General features: G+C 42.9%; 1 protein-coding gene across 6 annotated transcripts in view; it reads left to right on the plus strand.

Annotated features, from left to right (window-relative positions):
* Positions 1-379: 379 nt before the first annotated feature.
* ARHGAP15 (Rho GTPase activating protein 15) overlaps positions 380-19,084 on the plus strand; it is a 339,806-nt gene continuing 321,101 nt past the window's right edge. The window contains exons 1-2 of one of the 6 annotated variants that reach the window (XM_026089060.1): positions 380-814; positions 1,260-1,319. The gene's annotated coding sequence lies outside the window, so the exon portion shown is untranslated. Of the gene's footprint in view, positions 815-1,177; positions 1,320-2,093; positions 2,181-19,084 lie in introns of those variants that run through there. The other 5 variants (XM_026089062.1, XM_026089065.1, XM_026089061.1 and 2 more) reach the window with 5 other exon arrangements.

Raw genomic sequence — 19,084 nt, forward strand, 5'->3', positions numbered from 1 at the left:
TGTGTTTTCTCTGTTATGAAGTGAGCTTTTGGGAACAAGGCAGTATAGCGTGCTGCTAAAATCTGACTCCCAGAGAAGTTGTCCCAGACATTGGGGTGTCCAGCAGGTCCCAGTGAACTGTTTCCYGGACGTCTGCACAGTGTTTTGGGGTGAGCAGTGCCAAACGCATGCCCAAAGGAGCAAGAATTTTACCATTTTACTGGGCCGTCGGGACAAATCCTTCAACCGAAGGACGGACAGGTCTTCATTTTGTCGTGGGAGATGACCCAAACCATCCCCCTGTTCTGCCGGAGCATCAACAGAGGGCTCTGCAGCCTGCCTCCGCGGCACGCGCCGCCCTCCTCACGCACACCGCGCAACCACCGTGCCGTGGAGGGAGCCCTCGCGGCTCCCCACACGACTCTGGCTGGAAACACCGGCAGGATACTGCCCTTCCTTGCTGCAAAACGGCACCGGGGCAAGGTAGCGGGGAAAGCGTACGCGAGGAAGGGGCTTTCCTGGAGCCCCGAAGGCGTGCGGCTGTCCGACGTCGCTCTCCGCCTGTGGCGGGTCGTTGGGTTCCTCCTGCCCGCGAGGGAACACAACGGCGCGCGTCACCGCGGGAAGCAAAGCCGAGCGGCAGCTGCGTACGCGTGTGGCGCTCTCGGGGCTGCTTCAAGAAGAAGTGTTAAAACAGAAAATCAAAGAAACAGAAGTGTTTATCTAGGAGAACTTCGCCAGGCAAAAGTTCAAGCAGATTTTTTTTTGTTTTTTTTTTAGCAAACTTTCTGATTGGCTGGAGTTTGCTATTTTATATATCTAAAGTAACAGTATGGTAAGTGTCATGTTTACTAAAGCTCCGTTTCACAACAGCAAAGCAGATTTTGTTGCAAGCTATTTATCTCAGTGCTCAAAACATTTTATCGAAGGTAAGAAAAGGGAAGTTGTCTTGAGGCTTAGAATCGTAATTCCTTTCAGCATTTCCTTTTAAACCTCATGTTCACCTTCTGCAAAAATTAACCCTTCCTATTTGCTGCAATTTTAACAGAGAAGTTCGCTTCGTACTTTTGAGTTTGTTTCTTTATCCAGCACAGAGGACTTTTACCCTAGACTGGGCGTAAGTCACTCACTGGTGAGATGGTTAGCTCCTGCTCTTGCAGGAAGTGGTTTTATTTTACTCTTTTTTTCCTGCTTTCTTTCTATCTTTATGAGCTGCGGGAGATTAACCCAAATGCTGTCTTTAGACATGTGACCTAGATGTTTTCCGTTTTTTGAAATAGTTAAACTGTTGCTGGTTGATGACAGTTTGAGATGGGAAGACGACCTCTGTGAGCCTGTAGGTAAGGAATCTTCATCTTAATGCAGCTCCTGAAACCTGTTTCTAAAGACTTTTAAAATAATTATAATTGCTTGCATTTGTAGGCATTCAATACAGATTACAATAGTTAYGCAATTATTTTATTTCTATTGTCATGTGTTAATTTGAAAACAAGGAGCAATGTTGCACAGSGTACAAATATGAATTGATGCTTTGAAGGCAAAATTAGTGTTTGGAGTCTAGCGAATCTGTCACATCCTATAGAAGGAGCAACCACAGATACTAGAGATCCTCCCTAGTATCCTAAGCCGCTAAGTCTCATGTCTCTGCCTGTGCTATCTACTTATCCCCAAAAGGGGGACAAAGGAACCAAGCTATGGGAGATAGATCACATTTCCCAGCATACGTCTTTACGGGTGCAATTTAGCACTGTGCGAGCAGTGAGTTTGCCTGCTGGTGGCCACCAGAGTGGTGATTAGTGGCAGTGGCCACTGTAGGAGTTAGTGAGTGGTGAGAGCTGATACTAGGGATCACTAGAGGTTGAAGGGGAACTCTCCCCTGGCTTCCTAACCCTACTCCGGTCCATCCGATTTGTCTGTGGAGCTGGGATTCGTCGGCAGGACCCAATGGCAGTACAAATGCCAGGATCTTCTCTCCCTGCACCCCTCTCCCTGGGTGTCCCTGCTCGAGACGTGCTGGCCCACGTGGCAGCCTGGGCTGCCGGCGGTGGGAGGAGTGCTACTGGGACGTGTGGGGCTGTGCGAGGCAGCGCAGCGATGCCGGAGCAGCTCCGTAGGTGCAGAGCTCCTACCACTATCTCACAGGTCTCCTAACGTTCAGCATCGTAGAAACTGAGAATCACGTTTCGGGATCACAAAATTTGGTACTACTTTTTCATCTGTCAGTAGTGCATGATGCTCTTGTCCCGCGTGACGCTGTTGCAGATCAAGCCTAATTCCTCCCCTCCTTTGGAGCTGGCCGGAAAAAGGTTGCATGTCCTGAGGCCCAGTCTCTTTATCAGAAAAGATAGCTCTGCACCACCATCGGTGTGCAAACGCTGCTTTCCAGTCTTTAAAGAAATAATAATTTAGGAGGGCATTCAAACAACATGGTATAATGATTTAGTTATGGACAACATAAAGGAGAGCCAGGATTAGCAAGATTTGTTTTCTAGTGAAGATTTATTTTCCTGGTAACATGCAGTTTGCTGAAAACTTTGTGACATGTACTCATGTTTGTAACTGATAGCCTTATCATAAGAAGCAACTTGTTTTTCTTTGGGAAATATTGGTCAGAGTTGAGAGAAATCACAAGTGGCTTGAAGCTCATTTTGAAATTGTGCATACTAGTTGGAGACAGATTTTAAAGTAGTGTTGTAAGATTACATTTCAAGTTTTCTGTACTTTTTGGAGAAAAAAGCTGTCCTGCCTGCATATAAAAATCAGCATAGGCAGGGAAACTGTATAAAAAGAATATGTTCTTTTCCTGGGCTGTGTTTGTAGTGGTTTTTATGCTGCTGCTACAATGTCTTTAGAGTCATTTGAAATGCATTTTCGACAGAGTTGTGAGCTCTGGTAAAGTAGTTTGAATTCTGAGAGTTATTTTTCTTTATTCTTTCCCCCTTCCCTGCAACTTACCTCACTATGTCCAAAGAAGATTCGTTTAAATGCAGCATCTCTTGCTCACTTTACCTCTCTGCTTGAACAGCCTTTTCGGTAGTTTCTATACTTTAAAGCTCCTGCTGCACGCTATTACTGAATTATGAAAAATTGCTTTTGTGGCTGTACTTGTATAAACTCCCTTTTCCCTTGGCACGAGGCCTGGGCCCTCGGGAGCCCAGTGACAGCAGAGACGAGCTCTGGGCCAGTCGCAGGCCCGTGCACCTCGCTCCCGACCAGAGCAGGAGCCAGAAGCCAAAATGGTGACAAAGTCATATTTCGATTCTTGTGTTGATATTTTGGTGGCACAACAGGAAAACCTCCAGCACGGGGCTAACGCTATAATGGTGCCAGCAACTTGTTGGCAGCTCTGCTGCTGATTTCTCTTTTTCTGGTGCCAAAAGTTATTACTTCTTTTCAGTGGCAGATATTAATGAGACAAGCTTGGGGCCAGGCTCTCAGAAGAAGTATCTGGTGTGATAAATTTGGAGCATCCTTCCCCATCTCTAGTGCCTGGTGCAGAGGATGGCTTTTGCTGTGCTGTTCAGAGACTTCAGCTTGTTTCTGTGCTGAGGAGTCCTGAAGTCTTTTAGCACTGGGAATTGCTAACGTCTAATGGCCTGTTTCTGCTCAGCCACAGTGAACTTAGGGGTTATATGTAGCATCTTTGAGGATCATGATGTGTAATTCTGATACTTGTTTATTTTTCTTAACCGTTTTTTCTGCAGTGCCACTATGCTGTGTCAGCTCAATCAATGTGAGTTACTAAACATTTTATAGGTAGTTAAAGCCTACGTTCTCCTAAAAGCTCTCTCTTGATGTTGGCGAAGTCTGCTAATGCTCACGTGCATTATTTATTAGAGATTTGAAACATGCAGTTCCGCAGAATGCTGCTAATACTCTATGTGTAGTCTTGTTTGGGCTGATCTCTTTTAAAGACAAAACAAAGCTTCACTGGAGATCTAGCTAAATAAAGCCTCTTGTTGCACTTCTATCCTGACTAAGACTACCACCTGGATGGATCAGAGCTGTTTCGCCATGCTACAAAGACAGCAGCTGGCACTAGTGGACACTATTGGTATGAAGATGCTCTGATGGCTTTGATGTTTTCATGCGTTGATAGCATTAGTCTGGAAACAGTGAGATAAAACTGTGGCCCAGCTTTTGCCTGCATGTCTTCCATGATAATTCAAGTGCTGTACAAGAGCACAGCGTTCTTTATCTGATTGCACAGCTTGCACAAATCTGTCTCTTTTTCCCATCCAGTTGTGGCTTGTGACAGCTTTTGTCATCAGGAAAGTAATTATGGCAACATCCCCTGAGTCTTGGAGCGTGGAGCCTCTGCTACCTTCGGTGTGTCCAGGATGACACCCTGGAGTATTGGTTGTGCAGTTGGGACGCTGCTAGCTGGCCCTAGGTCAGGCTGCAGGAGTATTACCTGCTTTTGAAATCTTTTCACAAAGTTGGGTCTGCTTATATCAGGGATCTCGATGAATCTTAATTTGACAGATACTCTGTTATCAACCTGTTAAAGACCCAGCTGATTGCTCTTTTGCTCTATTGGATATTAAGGTTTGTGACTTCAACCACTTGAAATTTCTCTGTCAGTCTTCCCTGGTTTGAGAAATACTATAAAAAGTTTGTTTTGGAGACCCACTACAAAATAAACACTGCTAGCTTCTTATTTGCACTGGGACTTCCTCAGGGCAGATCTGTTTTCATTTTAAGAGCGAGGCTCTTATGGAGGTCATGTACTCTAATAACTTTTATTACCATTTAAGGCACCTTGAGGTTGGCCGGAATAGGAACAAGGGAAATGTCATTGGATGTTTTTAAAAAATGCTGTCTGAGTGGGAAAAGGAGGCATTAATTTGGGGGGAATGGATATTTACCTGCTTAAAATAGACAAGGAGGGGGGCAATGACAACTTACCTGCTTATGCTAGAGCTCAGTTTGTGCATGTAGCCAGATCATGCTGGACCAGATTTTCAACGCATTGCTTGGTACATGCTGAAGTTGCTTGGAAGTGTTGAGGCCTAGCATGTATAAAAATGAGTCCTCTTTGTCACAAGCTAAGAATCCAAAATTCATATATGCTTGAAAATTTATGCCTTTTCATGTTTGTTTCTCTCTATTTGCGTATACACTTAGCATGAGAAAGAACTGCTTTGGAAATGGATTAGAAAAGAGTTTGAAGGGTTATTTAACAGATTTTGGTATTCTCCAAATTAACTTCTAAACTTTTTGGGTGTGTAAGTTGCACAGTAGAATATTAATTTAGGCAGCACACAGATCCCTACCGAAACATTCCTTCAATAAATTAACTAGGTAAGTTGAAGTCTTTGACATTTCTATGGTTAGTGGTTAAAGGTTGTTAAAGATGCAGTGGAACATTTCCTGCCATTTGAGATTGACGGGTATTAAATCATTCACTTGCAGTTGAGCTGGGTGTTTTGGGTTTGTATTGTGGTTTTTCACAAATATTTCTTCCGAAGTCTGTGCCTGGCATGCTGAGCAGGCGCAGTCCTCCAACAAGTGGTCCTAAAGTGACTTCTGAGTCCATCTCCAAAACATGCATCATTTTGCAATGTTTTAAGAGAGGAAGGGAAGAAAATGAGGAAGAAAAACCAAAGTGAAAATGGCTGAAAGCTGAAGAGACGGGCTTCAAGCATATTCTTGCTCTTTGTTTCTGACTTCTTTTCCTGCCACACCCTGAGCAAAGCCACCGCCGTAGTCGGTGCTGAATCAGATACCGCGAGGCCAAGTCCCTACTACAATGCTTTCTGTTTGGCACCTGTACTTGTTTGTCTGCTGCTCAGGATGTTACTAAACTCTCTTCCTCTGCGGGCAAGGAGGGAAATGACACACGTGTTTTGTGAAGAGAATTGCAGCCCTGGAGTTTCAGCCTCCAGGACCTGAGGATCCAGGCTTGAGGATGCAGGAGGTCCTGCTGGTGGCTGCATGTGGCCATCCAAGCAGCTCTCAGCATTTCCAGTGGCCTCACTGCAGCCCTGCGGTCCTCCATCCTGCTGCAGGAAGGAGGATATGGAGGAGCCAGGCAGCCCAGGGATGGATGGATGGACAGATGGATGGAGCCCAGAGCTTGCCCCTGGGCCACGTGGTGGGGATGGCTGGAGCAAGGCCCTCGTGCTGGGCGCGGGAGAGTTAGAGGGGGCCACCAGGGCACCCTCAGCGAACGCTGGCAAAGTCCTCCCCAGGTGCCGTTGGACAAAATGCATTTCTAGAAAATGATGTGCTGCAAATGAATCAACATTTTCCAGCAGGACGATGTCACATCAGACTTTCCAACTGGCTGGGCTGCTCTCGCTTATGCTACCTTTTTTGCTTTGGGTCAAGTAGTTTTGGGGCCTGAATTAGAAACTTAAGTGTTTCCTGTATCACCAGTATGTTGCATGTGTGGTTACTTTGTTAAGACCTTCCCCACCCCCAAAATATAGGTCAATAGATTTTTGGACTAGAAGGTGGCACTGAACCATCCACTCTTCTTATAGTAGCAAAAGAAGTGGAAATGGTCCAAGTAAAGCATATCTCCATTCCTGCTCATTCATTAATTCCTTGGCCTTTATAAAGTAAGGTGAGGAGTGCCCCTGGTCGTAGCAGGGATTTGGAGAAACTGGTCTCCTCAGCTGGTTCTTGAATTTGCCGTGGGCAGTTTAGCACAGGCTCTGCATTGAGTGGTATGTAGTTCTGCAGACTTGAGATATTCAAAGATGCTGCCCAGAGATTTTAATAGGAAAACTTTCTTTTTAATTTTCATCTGAAGTTTGACACTTGTTATCAAATCTTTCCTGGAGCGCAACAGAGTGAAAGGAGGGATTCTATTAAGATGTGGAGCACTAAATTGCATAAAATGAAAGAATGAAAAAAAAATTGAATGGAGGGATTTCTTATCAGACTTGTATCTTGCATCAAGACGTGTGTATTTAGCGAACAACACTGGTGTACTAAAAGGAAGTTTTAACTCAGGTATGCAAGCCTGCAAGCGGTCACTTGAGCTGCAGAGTGCAGCAGTTTCAGCTAACAAGGAGCGAGAGCCTGCAGTACGTCAGCTCTGCATGAAACCACGCTGCTAATAAACACACAGCCAACAGCAAATTTAATACTTGTTAAGAATCCGTCAGCCACAGCTACGATGTGCCTCGGAAGAAAGCAAACCCAGTGCATGCTCTGAAGGAGGCAAGAAAAGCCTCCTGGTCGTGCTGGTCTCCGGAGGAGCTCCCTGCTGACCCCGGATTTTGCGACGGCTTTGAACACGGGTGGATGAGGGGGACGCGCCAGCCGGTGCTGGATGGTGTGCTGCCGCTAAGGCGAAGGTGCAGCCTGCCCTCGGCCGCTGCTCTCGCTGTCTCCACTTCCAGGCCTTGGGAGAGGTGGGAACTCGGCCTTCAGACACTACCGGCTGCATCAGCTATACTTTTCGAACACCCCCACCTATTTTAAAATAAACAGTGCTTTGAAAGCCATCAGTTAGAACATGCAAATTAAACACAGGAATATCAACTCCTTTTCATCACCGCTCCGTTTTACTATTCAAATACTTGGCTTTTTAATTTGTACTGTTAGCAAAGCTGGGGGCAGTGAGCGCTGCCACTACTGCCTGTGACTGTTCATGTTTCTGTGCAAGATCGGGCACCATTACATTCTGGCCGTCATTGCATCAAACGTTAGCTGCTCTTAACAAATACAGCATCCCTGCGGCCAGACCGTTTATGCAGCTTAGTTATGATTCCCTACTCTGCAGAAAGCACATGTACGAAGTTGCTGGAATCATCCTGAATCATCTTTGTGAAATGATGTGCTCTCACACAAAACGTTGGAAGTACGCAGCAATCATTTTAGATATAATTAATGGAGCCTATGTTCAAACTTTCTGCATAATTAAAAAAACATGTATTTTTTTGAAAATTTCCATTTTTGGTACTGCAGTACTCCTGGTCTCTCCCCTCTGCTAACGGCAGACATCTGAGTTATACATAGTGATATCAGATAAAAACAAGCATCTGCCTTCTCCCTGCTGTGCGCCGTGCTGCTGGAGAGCGGTGCGGTGTGGCAGGCCAATCCGCTCCTGCTGAAGTCAGGGCAACAGCAGCGCGCGGCCAGCCACGAAAGCAAAGCAGGGGCCCCACGAAAAGCAGAAGAGGGGCTGCTRCATGCAAGCCACAAAAAGTTCCCCGTCCAGTTCCTGATGTAGCTTAAAAGTTGTCTCCTAAAAGTGTTAAGTGCAGGCTCTGCTGCATTTCACAGCACCGTCTCTCTTACAGGAGCAGCACCAGGAACTCTGTAAAAGAAAGTGGAGATGGAGTGTGGGAACAGATTAAAAGTGTCTGGAGCGTCTTCTTTTTTTTTTTCTCCCCCTCTCAGATGGAAAGTGGGAGCAGTGAGAAGAAGTAAGGGAGCAGCTGTAGGATCGCAGCATAAAAACTGCTGCAGCTACGTCTGCAGAAAGAGTGAGGGAAGAGAGTGGGAGGGATGGTTTTATGTGCACAGCATGGGGAATCAATCACTACCCTGGGCAGCAGGAGGGAAGGTATCTTGCTGTCCAAAAATGTGGTGAGCYGCTTACTGTAGATGCTACTGTGATAGGCTACAGTGTCAGAAAGACACACTTCCATAAGAAGTTTATTTTACCTTTTTGTATTGTTTCTAAAGTCAGAGAAGCTTCAAAGCCTTTCCTATTCAATAATCTCAGCGTCTCAGTTTGACAGACTTGTCTGCTGTACAGTGATGTCTATATGGGATTGTAAAATGGATTAGGAGAGGGCAAATGTACATTTAACCTGTTAACTAAGTTGAGGGGCACTTTAGGACACACCTCAGCTAGCCAAGAGGTTAAAACAACCCCCGCTGCTTCTCTGAGGGCTTCCCAGGGGCCGAGCGGGCGTTTTTTCCTGTGATGATGAGACTGTGGCTGCCTGAACCAGGGACCAGGGGCAAACTGGGACGYGACTTATAACTACTTCTGCAAGTGTTCATTATTACATTACTAATTTAGAGTTACAGTGTGATAAAACTCACGTGTAGTCTTACTACGTGGTGAATGCAAGGTGCTTCTTCCACTGGGGGAGAAACTACTCGTGTTTAATGTGGATGCACATTAATATAGTGCGGGTCACTAGTGTACCGTAACGCCCTACCCTAGCTGGCCTTGTGATAACATGTTTATATAGCCATAGTCAAACTGAAACTGAAATTTCTGTTGGCAGAGCTGTGAAATCTGAACTTATAGGAAGTTTGTTTCTTTGGCTATTTGTATCAAGTTATGAAAATATTTTTCTAATGCTTCAGTTTGTCTTGCAGCAGTAACTCTTGAACTTCTCTGGGGAGTTTGGGCTGTTCCAAAATTACCATCACCACATGTCTAGGTCAGGTACGCATGTAAAGTTTGGATGAGTATCTGAATCTCGGTGAGGAGAAGTTCTGCAAAATTGAGCTGGAAGTAATTCAAGCAGTCTTTGAAATTTCTGTCACTTCTGCTTCTGCTTGTATCTGTAAATACTGCAAGAATAACCTTTCCCATAGTATCTCTTCACTTCAGATCTGGCAACATTAAAAGTAACAACACTTTTCTGAACATTTAGGCTATAGGAACAGATTTCTTTCAAGCACCGGAGAAAATTTGTGATTCTTATGTGATCTTCCTAGAGAAAACATTGAGATTTTTTACTCAGAATTAGACTGCTGGAGAAAAAAAAAAGTTATGGTGTGACAAGCATCATATACAGGTATAAAATGAGTTTAGAGCTGGTCAGCCTTGCCTGTGCTGGTTGGAAAGCCATGGGTCTGTTATGTACCTGTCTGCAGTATATAGAAGTGCAGCAGGAAGGAAGAAGGTGGGAGGAAATTATCTTTCTTTCACCTGGCAGGTGAAGGCAGGTCAGGAATAAATGAGCAATATTCCTATGCATTTCTCTAGCACTTCTCAGCTCTTATTTGGTGTTAAGTCAATTAAACTGTTATGAACTTTTCTGATATTGGGAACTACTACTGCCATTGGTTTAATTTCTAAACCATACTCATTCTGCTGTTAAATTTCACAGGGTATGGTACATATTGAATGATATTATTCATAAGTTGTTTTTGTTTTTTTAGTACTGTATCATAATTTCATAATTTGAAGCATTGTACTGTAGTTTACACAGCATGGAAAATGGAGACAGGTGTAGTGGAGTCAGATGCTCTCAAAAAAGAAACAAAATGCACTGCCAACAGGAAGACCTAGAAGTAGCAATTTTTCCCRGGCATGTTCTTTTACATATTCAACTGAATTTCTGTTATGGACGACTGTTTCCAGAACATATGTAGGCCAAACTGTACACAAAGGCTACTTCTAGCTTCAAGTTCTGTTTGAAGCTGAGATATTAAATTGACATTAAAATGGCAAAAATAGACTCAGTTATGCTATCCCACATGATATTTTGGTACAGACAAACTTTTGAAACAACTGCTACCTTTTCCAAAACCTTCCCATGTAATATGATTAAGGAACTAAGTGATGTAAGAAGAGACATGACCATATGTAGTCCCTTGTTGACTTGAAAAAAACTCCTTTACCCCATTGCATAGTGTTCTTGTTCTTTCCCAATAATATCCTAGTGGTATTTCCTAACAAGTATTTATTTGTGCAGAGAAGTCCTGTAGGTTGAAGGTCATGGAAATCAAAGAGGATTAGAGAAGGGTCTGTAGTTATTAAATAAGGATGTAAGGAGTTTGGTATTGTATCTGCCCAGCTTTGAAATAAGAACTGTCTCCCACTTTCTTTCCTCTCTGATTCTCAAGCCATTTCTATCCAGATATGGAAGCATTTCCAGAGATAACACATCTCTGCCCTATTAGGATACAAGTAGCTTTTCAGGACCTCTGCTTTTCTTTCTCTTTCAATTCTGCTGTTTTTAAGGGTCTTTGCAGGGAGCAGACCTAGGGGCTTTCAGCCATCATCTCCCACAGGAAAGATTTTGGAATGAAACAAAGCAGGAYCTTAGCTCTCCGCTTCAGTCCTCATGGAGAGCCATTGCCGGTCTAGCACATCTATTCAAATTTTCTACCTTTGCACCTCTCTTCACCCAACCCGTGAGACAAATTGGTCAACAGTTTGTGAAGATTAGTAACTTTTCCGCTGAAACTGTTTGTTTGGTTAAGATGTAATCCTAATTTTGCTGCCATCTAACAGAAAGTGAGACTCACTCTCACTTTTTTATCGTCATTTTATGTTTTATGTGTCCTTTTAATTTTTGATGGTGTAAGATGCTGTTACAAGTGGAAAAATTAGAATAAATTACAGGCAAGCTTCATAGCACTAAGCCGCTCCTCATATTTTTAGTGCTGTGGTTAATGGGCAGGAAATCACTGAAACATCAAACTGTAAGAGTTTGTAAGCTGTTGTGTGGCGTGGAGTCCTCCCCCATGAGGACTGGCCGYATACTGTAAGTGGAACGATGGGAAAAACTCATTTTCCAAACACGTATGGTAAATATCAGGTATGCGAAATAAAGTAGTGCAGTTTAAAATGATTAGGAACTCTTATCATCAGAACAAACTTACAGTATGTGATTATACCCTAAATTAAACACCATAGTCACTGTTGTACAGTGGTATAAGCCTGCGTCCTTCCCTCTTGCAGTACATTATAAAGTATGTTTCTCCACCTGGCTTTGTAATGCAATAAATGGTCTGGCTGTACTCCTTAGATTGCTGGAGAATTAGGTCAGGTATAGTTAATGCTACTTTTGTGTCGCTGTAACTCAATAGACTGAACTTCACTGAAATGAACTTCAGTGGGTTGGCTGCGAAACTCAGATCAGAATCAGGCCTCTAACACCTGTCTGGAACTCTGTGTACTGCACAAACTAAGAAGAAATTGTATTAAATGATAACACAGTTTGTTCCTGTTCGATATGACCCTGGTACATGAGATTTCAATCATGAGAAATATGTAGTTACTAACCAAGTGTTACTGTAAGACATAATACTCTCTGAACGTAGGAGAATAAACAGAAAAGGTTGAAAATAGTCATCGTATCAAGGATCAGTTTAAAAGCTCATAGATGAAAGATTCTTTAGCCTTTGAGTTGTTTAACAGCAGTGCCTGAAAATGCTTTATGTCTTGGATTGCAGTACTGCTTGGGAAGTCTGTTATGATTTGGGCCAAGTTGTGTGAAAAACTTTGCTTTTAGTTGTATTCTTCTTAGAGACTATATTCTATACCTCAGAGCTTTTCATAGCAAAATAAAGCTATACTGCTATAAAGTAAAAAAAGATTTTGTACTCTTCTCTTTGACTACAGAAGAGGCATGGGCAAACTGTACCTGCTTGTGCGAACTGTCTGAAGAACTATGTGGGCCATTTATTCTTATATTTTCAGAAAGTCCTCAAATACTGGACTAGAAAAGAGTGACTGCAAAGCCAGTGTTTAAAAGCATTAAGTAAGATGACCGCTGCAATGATTGCTCAGTTTATTGTTGGCTCTGAGAGACAGCAGTGAAAGTCTAATATGGCTGCAGCAGGTAAAAATTTAAAAGATCGTTGGGTAATTAATGCATTGGGGGGAAATAGGGCACACCAGCTGACTCACTGATGTCTGCTGATGAGATTGCAAGTTTGGATGATAAGGGAAACTGTGTTGTTAACTTGAGGATATCTGACATTTTGCAGTAGATTGAACTCCACATGACTTTCTGCTTTAACGTCTCTCTTTATCCGATAGGAAGGGCTAAAACAGGAGTAAAGAGCCAGCCAGGGGTGGTGTAGTGTTGTTCTCGATCTCCTACTCTGACCACAGATGTGATTGATGGTAGATATTAATGCTACCCCTAAGTGCAAGTTATTCCAAGTTGGATGACATCTCTCTGCAATGAAAAAAGGCATAGGAACGTTACATCTGCTTTGCATTTTCATTACAAAGGGTTTTTCCAATACTCAGATGAACTGGCTTCAGGCCTCTCGAAGCCAGCCCCGCACACCGTTTCACTGGACAACCCTTGCTGCTTGTGTCCCTGCCCTGGGCTCGGTCTGGGCTTGAGCCTGCGCTGTGTTAGCCGGGAGAGCAGCTTGCTAGGGACAGAGACAGCAGTGTGGGCATAAGGATAAGGGAAAAAGCCGTGTGCCACTTATTGCCTCCTCTCTTTACCTGTAGTTGCTTTATCTGTCCTCCTTCATTTCCATCAGTCGTGCGTTAACCACTTACTACCCCCGGAGCCCTCTTTGGCAGAGATAACGAACAGCATGGATAGCTCTAAGAGCAAAAACCAACAGCAGAAATATTTACGTAGGTGTGTTGATTTTAGACACTTTTTCACAGACACAGCAATATGTTTTCTCCTTAGCCAGAATGCTCTGACTCACTGGCTGTGTCATTAGCTTGTTTTTTTTCATTTAACTCTTACTTCCTCTTCCATTTTTACTGTTTGTTTAGGCTCCGAGGTTTAGGTTGATGATGAATGTAGTGTGGAGCATCATTCTTCTGTAATATCATTGCACTAGGTTTCTGTGGATGCTCTTCATGTGTGCTGTGCTCTTCAGCAGAAGACCAAGCAGCAGCAGAATGAAATTAGTGAATCTGTAACAAGATGCACTTAAGTTTTGTCATGCTTTCACTTTATTATGTTTAGCACTTTCATGCTCATTACACTTCTGATTTGATAGTGGTGCAAAAGTCATAAGGAAGAAAGACAGTTGGAAGAAAATAAAAGCTGTTTTGTTAAACACAAGATTATATACATTGACTTTAATCTCAGCATGTTGAAAAACAAATGCAACCAATCATATTAATCATGAGTAAATTTTTCCTTTCTTGGATGAAAGTAGTTGTTATAAATACTTGGTATAAGATGCTAATGAATTAACATTTGTACTCTGTCTTTTATTATACACAGCTGTAGGAAATGTAGCCACAGCACAGGCCAAAATTTAGAAATGCTGCTCTCCTCTTGCCTCTTTAAGAACTAATGTTTTGCTTTGTTTTGTGGAAAATCTATGTACTAACTAACTTTATGATACTGTAATAAAATTCAAGAAAATATGTTCTTGAGTAATAGCAGTCAGTCTGCTCATTATATGATGCATTTTTGGACAAAGCAACATTCCAAAACGGATTTAAAAAGCTGATACCTGCAATATGAAAATTCCTCTAGCTCCACGAGCTGTTGCAGGAGTGGAACACTTACTGGCTGTCACTGTGAGACAGAAACCATAATTAAGCTACTAAAGGCATAAGAATGGCAGGGGAATGAACTGTTTACTTTCCTAATTTTGCAGAAAGTTAAATATATTTTCCATCTTTTCAATAAAAATTCAAAGGAAGGGTTTTTTGTATAGAAAAAATAACAATGTTACTTTGTTTCCTCTATCATTTCCTTCCTCTTTTTGAAGAGAAAGGGCAGAAGAGACTTTTTGCAGAAGAGACTTCCATCTGAAGGAAATGATAAATGCTTGAAAGATTTTAATTGATATCAAACATTAAGATTTCATGAAAACACTGTTTTTTAAGACACATTACAGTAAATGCTGTTTTAAATAGTGTTGCCAAGACCCGATACTTTGTGAGGAAGCCTGAGAGCCTTTGTCCTTTTTTTTTTCCCCCGATCTCTGCAGTTTGCTGTGTTACTCTTTTAATCTGGTCCTGATTCTCAGAAATGGTTTTACAGTGTATGCAGATTTGCATGTGCAATCGCCTTTTCATTTTTCACCTCTGTAACACTCATTACTTCCATGCCACACGTTTGAAAGTCATCTGTACGTTTTAGAAATTAGGGTTTTAGTATCTTATCCATTGATCTTCCAGCGATGGAAAATGTCAGTTGCCCATGCGATGCCTTTYGTTGGCATCGGAGCACGGGCTCCACTCGCCTCGCTCGGCACAGGSATGCTGCGCTACGCGCTGAAGCAAGCTGTGTGCGGGGGCGTTTCCTCTGTGAGCCCTYGGGGAAATTCATGGGGCAGTGACGAGGAGCGCTGACATGTTGAGGCACTAGGAATGACGACGGGGCAATAAGTAGTATTGCTAATTTCATAAAAATTATGCACCCCTTCTCCCCCAGTAAGGACTTTTGAGTTCCTGAGGCTATCTCCAAGTGTTTGTGTGCATGTAGGATAACTGGTTTTGCCTGCTGTCCCGACCAGAAAGGCAATTTTGTCCCTTTAGCTCTGTTGCACTACTTGCCCCAGAAATACGTTGATCTATCCACTTTCAGAAATTAAGTTTTCCTTTCTCACATCCAGTGTAATCTTTTTCCCCACTCCCTGAATCAGTACTCCCCTCCTGTAGCATCTATCCAACCTCATGGCCGTGCTTTTTATTGTACCCATAACATTTCCTGGCTTTTTCCCACCCTTCTGCATGCTGCTGCTCCTCATCCATGATGCCCTGAAATAGGTAGTTCCAAGACATTTTGTTTTTATTTTATTTTGTTTTATTTTATTTTATTTTATTTCCCCTTTCCAGCTTAAAGTGAGACACTCCAGTATATCTTAATCTTTTGTGTTCTTCAGAGGTATTTTAGGCAAAGAGGATGAATGCTGCTGATTAGAGTGGTGGAAGAACAGATCTTGCTGGGAAACCTACTTTCCCATGCTGCTTCCGAGAGACCATTGCCAGGCGAGTGAGGAAAGAGGAGGAAAAAGAGAGTTTTGCTCTCCTTGCTGGCTTCCCTGACCTCCTGGAAGTGAGCAGCTCAGCGAAGCCACCGCATAGAGGTGGTGCATTGCCACCCTGTTGGGTTGGCTGAAGCTTCTAGGGTGATACACAACTTTTTTGTTCTTTGCCAGCRCAGGCATAATCCTGGACTGGGAGCAAGTTATGACAGCTGGTAGCAGTCCTTTACTGAGCCAGTCTGYGAGCTACCTGAGGAAAGGATGTGGGACTTAAAGGGCAGCTGAAGTGAATATAGATGGCTAATGGAAGTCAGTGGCGAGGAGGCATGAACTAATGCCACCCTTGGCACCCCTTTGCCCAACAGCTGCATCCATCCTTCCTTCTAGCATGGCTTTTTGTTAGTGTGTTCCCCTGTCCCTTTCCTCTTAGGTGAATACAGTAAAGTTGTGGTGCCCCTTTGCTCCAGGAACCCTAAAAACAACAACAAGAAAGGTCTTAGGTTAATGCCTTTCTCTGGCAAATCAACCATAGGCACTTTCAAAACTAAAAGTTATATCCAGATGCCAAACAGCAAATAAGCTAATTATATARGGAACATGGAGTGCCTCACAAGCAGTTGCCCAAGGCTTGGCAACTATGGCTTGCAGAAGCGAGTGAAACAAATTCCCCTGGAAAATCAGGCCTGAACTTGGTCCTGATGCTACCAATAGTAGCTTTAGAAACACCAAATTGTAAAAACATAAGATAGGTTCCTTCTTCTGCTTTATGTTAACATTTTAGCTGCTTCCTGACTGTCTTTGCCCCTCTGTTATTTTTTATAAGTAAAAAAATAAAATAAATAAAATTACAGCAGCATATAGGTACAGGAGCTGATACCAGAATTCTTTATGAAAAAGCAGATGCAATGCTGCYACAAGTGTAGAGCTCATATTTAGGGTGCCATCTACTGGCACAAAGCACAGATAACGTTGCTCGGGAATGTGCTGCCTTAATGAAGTTGGTGGAGCGTGGCAGGAAAGGATTTCTACCTGGAAAAACTCTTGCAAAGTGCACCTTTTCTTCGTATTCTGCAAGATCTTACCATGCTGTACTATAAGACAGATAAAAACCTGACAGAGGGAACGCTGAGATTTTTTTATTTTGTGGTGGTTTCTGTAGTTTGAGTGCCTTGAAAATACATCAGAGAGTCTCATCATAATACTATGATATGTGAGAATTAGCCTTAATTTAGTGAAGATAACTGAAGCTCAAAGAGATTAGTATCAAAATACTCAGAAGTCTTTGCAAGACTTCTGATCTACTGACTAAGCTCCTACTTGAGATCCTGGGCCTGATTTTGTCATGGTATTAAACTTTTTTACAGCACTTCATGTACTGACAACACCAGACTGAGAACACCTAATTAAAACTCATAGTGCTCCCAAGAAGAGATATGTCAGTGTTTTATAGGTAGGGAGATTTTAGAAGAAAATGTAAGTAAGTGATGTGCTCAAGCCAAACATTGGATCAGTGACAGAGCCAGTGTCACTGCTGTCTCTCAAGTCTGATCAGTCCTCCAACCTGGAGCCCACTGAAAATCTGTTGAGAAGTGATTTTGGTTTGATACCAATGTGAAATACAAAACAGTTTGAATCTCCAAGTTTAGAAGGAGGGCAAAATCGTTTCCTGTTTAGCACTGCTGTAGGCCCCACTGCCAAAACGGCAAAGCGTGCCCCTGACATATTGGTTTTAGCAGCGACTGCTCCGTAGGGTGGCAAGAAGCATTTCAGAAAATGAAGAATGCACAGCGCTGCCTTTGCAAAGGTCAGTGTAAAGAGTTTTCTCCAATTTCCCATGTAAACTCTGTGGCAGAAATAGAACTGAGTACTCCTGAGTAGGAGGGAAACTGCTTCAGCCAAATTTTTCCCCTCTCTTTCTGTAGTTCATCTTCTGCAGGGATCCTTGAGTATCTAATTCAATGCATGAGGCAGTCATTGAGCATGAGCTTTACCGTTGCTTACAGTTAGTGTTTCTATCATGATGCATAATGTTGTGTGAGTAATCCCTTATACTGAAGTACTTTCTTCTTCCCATTTCTCTCTTCAAGAGTGCTGTGTTTCCTTGTGCTTCCACATATGAGTTGAAATCCCCCGACCTCTCATTGTTGTCCTCCAGATCTATGGGCTAAGGTGTTTTCCTGGGAGGAATTGATTTACCAGGGCCAGGAGAGGGTCACGGTATGGGAGCTGTTTGTTGCCCCATTATCCCAACACCCCGTGGCCCTGCCCCACGAAATGCAGGAGCCCTCCTGTTCTTCTCCCACATGAAACCAGCACTGTACTTTCCTCTGCTCCGATGCCTTCATAGGACTGGACTTTTTGCAATCAGGGAATTTCTGCTTTTAGAGTTTTCAGAGATTGGGGAGGTGCTGCTAGCAAAAGTTGTGCTTTCCAAACACATTTGGAAATGGCTGATTTTTAACAGTTCATATTATAACTGCACTTAAATGGATTTCCATTTGCCTGGCTCCATAGTAGGGAAATCAGCAATTCTAGCCTATATAATATCTCTTCCTTACAAGTTTTCTCACATGGTTACATCATAGAAACTGAAATAGCAAGGCTTCTTGTGGCCTTCTACCATGTTACTTCACCCACAATTTACATATAGTAGTGCCAGAGTGAACTAGAGGGAGGAAGAATGAGCAAGGGCTGGACATAGAGCACTGTACCAGATTTGTACAGCAAATATAAAGTAACTCTTGCCAATGGAAAATGTTGCAGGAATTTCAGTAGCTAGAGCAGAGTTTGTTGAGTTGCACCGGGGGGGTCAAACAGCAGTACTACTGGAGAATCTGTGGGTCCTCAGTGACAACAAGCAGTTAGATATATGGCCTTGCATTTCTTTTAAAATATGGTGTATTCAATATGACAGATCTTTTAGCATCACAGAATTATTATAGGAAATAACAACACTATTTCCTTAAAAATTTGATTGTTCTGTACCAGTTCCTCTTGGTCCCTCCTAGAGGGTGAGATCTGCATGCTCAGCCATTTCCTCATTTCAAAGTTTCCAGAAAAAAAAACAAAAATCTCATCCATGCTGGCAGTAAAATTATTAAAATTAAGGGAAATTTTATTAGATGTGGATTTCAAAGTGGTATGCAAGCAGGATTCCAGCATGGCTGCGTAATGCACTCGTAACATGCATCTTGCATATATTGAACTGCAGAGGTAAGATATGTTAATTGGTTTCAAAGCATGTCATTTTCCTTTGCAAGATTTAACATGTGTAGTGTGAGCAGGGCCAAAGACAAAGTGTGATGGCTGCCAGCTGGACGTGACAGAGGGTTGCAGGGAGATTACACCACAGAGGAGAATGGCTTTTGAGATAAGGATAATCTTTTACATAAACTAACTCTTCCAAGGCAGCTTGGATAGGTGAGCGATAAGAACAATAATAAAACTATGGGCTGACACAGTTGGTAGTTATCGCAGTGGTCAAGGATGATCAAGATTTTGCCAGTTAGATAAGTCAGCTTCT

This window comes from Apteryx rowi, unplaced genomic scaffold, assembly GCF_003343035.1.
Source record: "Apteryx rowi isolate R43461 unplaced genomic scaffold, aptRow1 scaffold_8, whole genome shotgun sequence".
Lineage (NCBI taxonomy): Eukaryota > Metazoa > Chordata > Aves > Apterygiformes > Apterygidae > Apteryx > Apteryx rowi.